The sequence below is a fragment of the Chinchilla lanigera genome, unplaced genomic scaffold, assembly GCF_000276665.1.
Source record: "Chinchilla lanigera isolate Chin_1 unplaced genomic scaffold, ChiLan1.0 scaffold00040, whole genome shotgun sequence".
Taxonomy (NCBI): domain Eukaryota; kingdom Metazoa; phylum Chordata; class Mammalia; order Rodentia; family Chinchillidae; genus Chinchilla; species Chinchilla lanigera.
The window spans coordinates 15,920,865-15,929,505 of NW_004955441.1; the positions used below are offsets into that span (position 1 = coordinate 15,920,865).

Here is an 8,641-nt window from a genome sequence, read left to right on the forward strand (position 1 = left end):
GTGTCTTGGTTACTTTTCTCTTGTTGCTGAGACAAAATACCTGATGCCCAAAATTAAAGAAGGAAGGGTTTATTTAGTTCACAGTTTGTGGAGGTTTCAGTCCATATTTGACTGGCTCCAAGGCAGAGTGGCACATGGTGGAGAGCAACAGTTCATGGCAGCACTGGAATACAGCAAAAGCAGCTAGAGCAAAAAGGGAGGAGCTAGAACAAGCCTCTTTCCCTCCCTTATATTGTGTACAGGCTACCTGCCCCAGGGCGGGTGTAGCACTCATACCTATGATCCCAGCACTGAACCATGAGTCAATCAAAAACTCTAGAAGTCTGCCCCATGACTGCATGAGGCTTTGCAGGGACATCTAGACACAAACCATAACGGTGGGACACTGAGATTAATGGCAGTAGACTAACGGTAGTCTGCTAATGGTAGCAATTAACCTAGTGGAGAAAATATCAAGGCTTCCCAACATTCAAGCTGTTGTGTGAGTACTTCTGGCTGCTTGTGCTTACATCTACAGTGAGTATCATGAGCAAAAAATAGAGTCTAATTAGTCAAGCTTGTCCAGAAGGAAAGCACTTGGAAAGTCATTGTCAAGGAGAATGAGGAGAGCAATGGTTGCTAAAAAGATTAGCCTGAAGAAGCAGCCAAGTACTTTTCATCAGGATAATAGGAAAGATCGCTTAAAGGCATCTCAGGAAATGGCCAGACTTTACCGTCCAGGTTCAAGGGTGCAAAAATGTAAAGCTTTTATTTATGAAGTGAGTCTCTGTGACACCTGCTCAAGAGAAACCTTCTAGGGCATTGGTGGTAAGCCTACAGAAAGTATGTCTTGGTGAATTGTTTATTATCTTTGAATGCTCTGAAAGGTTCACCACCACTGTCTTGGTAATTGGATCCCTGAGATTCATTTAAGCCATCCAGGCATTCAAATCCCAAGGTCCACAGGGGACTACTAGCAGACCTCGGTATCATCCACATGATGTTTGGTGATTTGGAGGGGAGCATGCAATGCAAGAGGTTCTTCGAAAGAAATCCTAGAAGGCAAGGCCGTGTGCCTCTGAAAGGCTGTTGTATGAAGCTGTGAGTGTAAAATTAAAGTACAGTGAGACACCAGGAAGTTTGAGATGCCAGGAATGTGGAATGTCTGCTGAGGAAAATAACAGGTGGTGAGGGGAGCCAGCCCATAAGAGAGGCCGTGTGGACTGCAGTGGGCAAGGCCGTGAAGGTGGAGTCACTCAAACCCTTTGGAGCTCATATTTCACTCCAACCTGCCCCAAGGGCTGGACATGAAGCTACAGGATTTAACGTTCACCTTCTGCCTCCATACTACTGTATTAAGCATAACAACCTTTTAGGCATTGTTGAAATTTCCTTGCTAATAATTTGTTAAAGATGGCATTTATAATCTATAGATCTTTGTGTTCCTTGGTAATGTGTCTGGTTTTGTGATCCTGCTGAACTCCTACCATAAGTTAGGAAGTGTTCCTTCTGCTTCTGCGTTCTGGAACAACTTTCCTACACGAATGTGAATGTGGACATCTTTCTGAGAACTGTGGAATAAATTAAGTTTGTGAACCGAGATACTACTGTATTAAGAAGCATAATATAACTGAAGGAAAATTGGCTGTGACATGAATGCATTGGGTTCAACCTCAATTCTACTGCTAAATAGGCAAGTGCATTGGCCAAATTCTTTTCATCATGTTAAAACTGCAAGGTCGCATTGGACTGTTTTGAGGATGTCTTAAGGTTTTATGTAAGTCATTCTTCAATTTAATTCTCTTGCTTTCCTTGTGTTTGCACAGTGTGGAAAGCAGGGCATCATTTATGATTCTCTTCTGTGTTCTTCAGTGACTTTTTCTCTTGTCTTTTAAATATCAGGCTTTCCCAAAGGTCAGGTCTTGGCCTTTTACTTTCTCATGTCATATTTATATTTAGATTATATTGCCACCTCGTACAGCTTTGATTATAACCCATTCACCTCTGATTTCCTAATACTATACTGACTGATAAGATTGTTGTCAATTCTGCTTTTAAAATGTCTGTAGTATGTTCCCCTTTTCCTCCATTCCTATTTCTCAGGCCTTAGATCCAAGCTATTCATATGCCTGAAGCATTTCAAAATTTCCCCCAATCTTCTCTCTGTCTTTAGCTTTACCTTCTTCTAATCCATCTTCTCTGCAGGTACAAAAGTCTTATTTTAAAATTTAACTCGATCATGTCTCATATCACAGCACCCTAACTTAAAACTTGAATTTAGTTCATTGAACTACACCTACAGTAACACTTGTATTAGCTTTTGCAGTTAACAGTTTTACATTTCCTCTAGTTCTTATGTTGACATCATTCACTTTAACAGTTTTGAATTACTTAAGCATACTTGCAATTCTATGAATGGCTTCTTATAACTAAATGAAATTAAATCACTCTCCAAAAGTTTGTGATCTCTGACAAGGCACGTGTTGCATCTCAGTTATTTTTACATATCCGGGGGCTAGCGTAACACCTGCCATATATTAGGCATGCAGTAAGCGTTGGTTTAATGAATGACTTGGTAACAAATTGGTCAGGCAAGACATAATGAACATGGGACAATATCGTGTAGAAGTTTGAAAGTATTAAGCAGTAAGGATATAAAATACAACTTATCTCTAAATATTTGATAATGCTCTCTGTAAGCTGTGGTACTGAATAGAAAATAGAACTATAAATATAGATGTATGCTTCACCTATACATGTACTCTCCTATTCTAAAATAAAGCAGAAAAAATATGTAAACTTCTACAGGAAGACATCAATACAGCTGTACAGAATTCTTAATGCTAAACCAGCATTTACACCTCTGTGTGTTAACTGTCCTGGGTTATAAATCCTGTCATGGCTCATAATTATTTAGAAACAAAGGAATCCATTTATTACTTGCATACTATAGCATACTAATCCATGGTCACTTTAACATTTCTTATATTTGTTTTGCACATGTTCTATATCTTAAAGAGTTTTAAACATTTAAAATCTGTAAAAACCTATATAATTTCATATAGTTTTCTCTGTATGTTAAGGCTATTAATTTTTCTTGGGAAGTTACCTAACACTCCCAGTTAGACAATTACACATTCCCAGTCATACAATTCATTGGGCATGTGGACTGCACATTTGAAGTAAGTAATCTTGTGCAGTCTGGGTTAGATACAGAAGATATATCAGAAATGAGCTGTACTTGAGAACTAATAAGACTAACTACCTATCTTATCTCACACACTCAGGGCTCATTCCCAAGCTCTGGTGTTTAAGGACAATCATCTAAGAATGAAAGATTTCATCTGGGGACTCCTTGCTTTTACATTTTTATTCTTTCATTTTTTCACTGTGTGTGTGTGTATGTGTGTGTGTGTGTAAGGAAAATCTCCCTTACTAGGTATGAATATTTGATCTGGATTTTCCCCCTCCAAATCTCTCTTATCCTACCAGTGTCTACATGCATGTGGATACAGAATTAGAAATTGAACCACAGAATTTCTCAGGACATCCTCCTGAACACTGAATCATATATTCTAGAAAGTAGCTGAGTACATAAATCATGGTGTTAACCATTAATGCTGTGTAGGCTATGTAAGATTTCTAAGTTTTCTCAATTCTCTGGAGTTTTGTTGTTTGTTTGTTTTTTGTTTTTTTCCGGTACCGGGAACCCAACTCAGTACCTTGCGCTTGCCAGGCAGGCGCTTTTGTTGCTGAGCTAAATCCCCAGCCCCAATTCTCTGGAGTTTTATCTCATAGCTTTGATATAAAATTCTTGAAGAGAGGAACTACACTCCATTCATTCAACAAATGTGCATGAATATATCTTATGGGAGTGTCTCCTACTATCATAGTCTTTAAAAATAAGATGTTGGATAAAATAATAACATTTTCACTTATCTTTTTATTTAATTTATAGCTCTGAAAATTTTCCTAAAATTGACAAACTTTTAAAAAACTAATGATAATGAAGGCCCATCTGACACTTGTTCTTATGACGAGATTTATATTTCTATTTTCTTTCCTCTTCCTCTACTTTGCACCTTCCCTTAATTTGGCAAAGAGAAAAAAATTCAGTGCTCTAAAAATTGGTGCTCTGCTCTGCCTTGCTGACTTTTAATCATGAAGATTCTGAGATGGCAAACTTTTAAACCAGTAAACAAGCCATCACCAGACATTAAGTGAACAATTACTATATAGGGCTCATTCGCTTGCTAATCGAATACTTCTTGGCCACTTGCATCCTTCCAGGCACTATTCCATAATTAGGTTGGAGATAACCAAATGTAAAGTGAAGAAGTCCTGCCCTCATAGTATCTGCAATCTTATTTGAACATATTTTTCTAATATAATAGGGTAGTAACTTGAAACTTCCTCCTCACTGCTACACCTCACTCCTCCAGAGAGAGTCTCAACACATGGCCCAGCGTTTCTATAACCTTCAGTTTAAGGACAGGAAAAGATGTGCAACAAGGAAAATCTCCACCGCTGTACTCTCTGGCCTTTGGGCTAAAATGTCAGCAGATTGTGGATGCCGGCTGGCTTCGTGAGTAAAAGCCTGATTACCTGGAATTCAGACTGCAGTGAGAAAGTCCAGCAGCAGGAAGAACTTGTCCTGTCATGGAGCACCTCTTTCCCAAGGGGGTTATTATTCTGCTTTCTCACCATAGGAAAGACAGGGCACTGAGCTGAGCGAGCATCCCCCGTTCAGGATATTCCCATGAGCACACTGAGTTGATCCTACTTTCTATTTTTTCTATTCCCTATGCCCTGAGGACCAGGGAGAGGAAGTTTTTGGGTTTAATAACAAATGTAAAAGCTCAGTAAAATGAAAAGCAGCGTCCCGGTCTCTCAGCTTCCCTAGAGCAAGACAATATTGCTTTTACAGATTATATAACAGTACTGTCTTTCTAGCACCCCGCGATTGAGGGAGCACCAGTGACCATCCACCATTTATTAGATCATGTTCAAACTCAGCCATGCCTCACCTCCAGTGTTTGTCAAACCCACACTATGCCGCCTCGACAGAGTATCTTTTGCTACCCTGGACAACACACCTCTACTCGTGATCCCTATCCTGTTCGTTTTTCTGATGTGCGTGGATACAATTGTCTCTGGGCTCCTTCCTCTATTAAATGAGGGTAGCTTGGAATCCTATAGCACTTTATTTACATATCCCACATTAGAGTAGTAAATCTTGTGTTCTCCACTTCCCTCATTGTGTGAAGACTTCAAAGCTGGAATGAAAAGGAATCTGAAGTTCTGGAACACATTGGACTGGAACAAACTCCACTGCATTTTATCCGTGTGTTCTACTCACATCACTGTGTCATCCTAGCCTCAGCTTCTTCATCAGCAAAGGTAAGCAATGTCCCTTCCAGGCCAATGCGGGCATACATGCAACTTCCAAACAGGGTCATAGTTCCCTGGGGATTCAGGGAGTTTCTCTTTCCTTTGTATTCTTTAGAGAAAATAATGAGTGTTTAACAAATAATTATGATTTGCCTAAACACTTACATAAGTATCTGTAATGGAAATATGTACATTTTGGTGTGTCTAGCATTTCTTTGCAAAGGTAACCCAACTGAGTTTTGTTTGATCCACATTTACTGAGTAACGTTGACCTAACCTCCTTCTCCATATATGTAAACAATTAAAGTTGATTAGTTCAAGTGTTTTCTCTTTCTCTTCTTCTTTCTCTCTTTGTTTCTCTTCCTAGTAAATTAAGACCTGCTAGAATCACGCATTCAAATTGAGAGAGCACACCCTGGTATGGTGGCACATGTGTATAATCCCAGCACTAAGGAGGTTGAGGCAGGAGAATGGCTGTGAGTTCAAGGTCAGCTCAAGCTATACATTGAGTTTAAGGCCAACCTGAAATGCATAACAAGACCCTGTCTTTAAAACACAGTTCAGAAAGAACTTGGTAGCGAGTGATGAATTCTATTTTTTAAAAACTTATACCTAATCCAACTAATATCATGTTGTTATACATTGATCCAGCAATCCTATCTTTATGTATTTATATAAAAGAAATCAATAGGCAAACATAATACACATGGATATTTATCTCAGGAGTGTGTTTAGGTTTGGGGCTAAATTTCCAACATGAGGGGACTACGTAATTCAATTATTGTACATCAACTTGTGGAATATAATGCTGACATTAAATTTGTAAGTTTGAGCAACATAAAAACTTCAATAATGATGGAAGAAGCAAAATTTACAATGTGGGTACTGTTATTACAACCACATATTTATATGTCTGTATAAGAAAGAATTGAAATGGACAATAATACCAAGAGAAAATACGGAAAGCTATTTGTATATAAGTTCTTTGAGACCAGGGCCCCTTGTCCTTTCCATTTCCTGCTGCAATCCTAAAATCTTGACCAATGCCTGGCCCATAATAGGTGATTAATCAATATCTATTGAATAAATGAATAAGTATATGTCATGTGTGGCAGGACTGAAGGTGAATTGTCTTTTATTGCTTCTTTTTCATTACAATAATTTCTGTGGAAAAAAAGATGTGGGGTGCATAAGGAAAATCACCTGTAACTGAAGCACATTCTCGATTCTTCCACAGAGACTTCTGAAGTGATCTCAAATGAGTAGAAAAGAGGTCCCATGCCATATTACCTTCTGTAACTCTCACAGCATGGTGTTATTATCATCATCCTATGTACAAAGAGACTTCGGGTCAGACAAGTAAGTTGGTAAGAATGTCATCTCTCAGTCACACTACCTTTCCTAGGTAGTATATTTCTACTTAAACCAATTTTTGAACATAAAATGAACATAGCCTGAGAACACTAGGACAACGTATCATGAAGAGATTGGAAAAACTGGGATTGAAAGTGGTGGTCAAGAGTCAGAGGCCGGAGTGAGCACAGCCCCACACCACTGATGTTTTTTAGAATTTTTCTAGCTTTACAGAAGCATGAGGCGTAACACTCTTCCTAAAGTCAAAATTTACAAAGTGTAAAGCCGTGCTGGTCTCTCGCAGGGTAGTTAATATTCCTCCTCTAATACTTGAGATCATGCCCACCTTATTTGATGGGAAAGGCCCTGTCAGGGTGCTGAATCGTGTTGTCTCAATTTGTGAAGCTGCAGTACTTCCTGTGTTTGAACGCTGATGGATTCTGCTAGGCAGCTGGGGCTAAAGGGAGCCCCGAAAGGTAATCAGCATTACAACTTCATGCAAGGATGGCCTTTGTGTCCTTCTAAGTGTGGAAGTAAATGACAGTAATGGGATCTCTTTATTATTAATTCGTCTCAGTGTTCTTCTCTATCAGATTCCGATCAAAGGAAGACAAAACCTTAATCTTCCCGAAAGGGTGCTGCGGGGTGTGCACCAGCTCTGATGCGGGGCAGCGCTTTCCGTGTAACGGTCACGGGCTGCTGCGAGTGAGCACGTGGATGTGCACGTGTGGCAGGGACGATGCAGTCAGCAGGTGACTTACTTTACGCCTTCGCTATTGCCCTAGCCCCAGAAACACTGCAGGCGGCCACCTTCTTAGATCCGCGTCTGGGAAGAACTGGAATCTTCCGGACCCTTTGCCGCGGCGCAGATTCCGGGTAAAAGATGTTGGGCACGAAACTGTTCTGTCGTCCCTCTTTTTTGAAATCAGTGAATACTTGTAAAGGAAACAACAATGGAATAAGAGTAAAGCCCAATGGTTTCCTATTTTATCTCTGAAATAAACATCCAGGAGACTGGACTATTGCCTCAAGTGTTTCACGTTAGTGTGTTTTATACTTCAAACTAAGCTGGGGACAAAATGACAGTTAGGACAAAATGAGCCTCTTCTACTGTTTTTTCTTTTTCTTTCCCTTCCTTTCCTTTCTTTCCCTTCCCTTCCATCCCTCCCTTTTATTTTCCTTCCCTTCCTTTTTCTTCCTTTCCTTCTCTCCCTTGCTCCCTCCAAAATGTCCCTCCCTTTGTGAAAATCCCCCTCCAGCACCCCGCTTGCCCCCTCCGTGCAGTGCCCACTGCCCAGCTCCCGTGCCCAGCTTAGACTCACGCCTACTGCTGTGAAGTTATCCTTTCTTTTTCCTTCTTAAGATGTTTCATCTGAAAAAAATGTTTTCACTGGGATTCCTGTAAAGATTAACATATACAATATTTGGATTTCTTTGAAAATGTGAGATACTATACAAATCTACTTCACATTATACTTCCCCCGCTGGCTCAGGGTTCCATACCCTACTGTGCTTCTATCTAAATCTCTTTAAGACCTACTAGATGGCAGACAATAAAAACAGCTGATGGAAGATGATAGCTGGGTACAATGGTATGGATGGGTCAATCTGGATGAAAACTGAAAAATAATCCCTGGGTTTAGCACAGTAGAGGCTGTTGGTAGGGTGAGAAAACAGTATTTGGAGGCTGGTCACAGTGTCGGGCTGGTCTAATTGCTCACCAAGCTCTTCAGAAGCTGCCTGGGAGCAAGAGGGACCAGATGCAAAGTGGGCAGCTCTTCTGCATTTTATTGTACTGACAAGCAAGGAACGAGAGGATAGTGTCAAAGACACGGGGCTGAAAAGAGACCTAGAAAGTTTGCACACTGATCAGTAATATTCAGTAGAGGTGGGGCAAAATAATGATGCAGGAGAGATT

The 8,641-nt window shown here is 40.1% G+C and overlaps 1 long non-coding RNA gene across 2 annotated transcripts; it reads left to right on the top strand.

The window, feature by feature from the left end:
- The first annotated feature begins 5,299 nt into the window (after positions 1–5,299).
- On the top strand, positions 5,300–7,747 carry LOC102025180. Of its 2 annotated transcripts, none has more exons than XR_262089.1 (3): positions 5,300–5,379; positions 6,608–6,737; positions 7,509–7,747. It is a non-coding gene; the product is annotated as an uncharacterized LOC102025180 (long non-coding RNA). The 2 variants fall into 2 exon arrangements; XR_262090.1 differs by having other exon boundaries at positions 6,608–6,729.
- Positions 7,748–8,641: the final 894 nt, after the last annotated feature.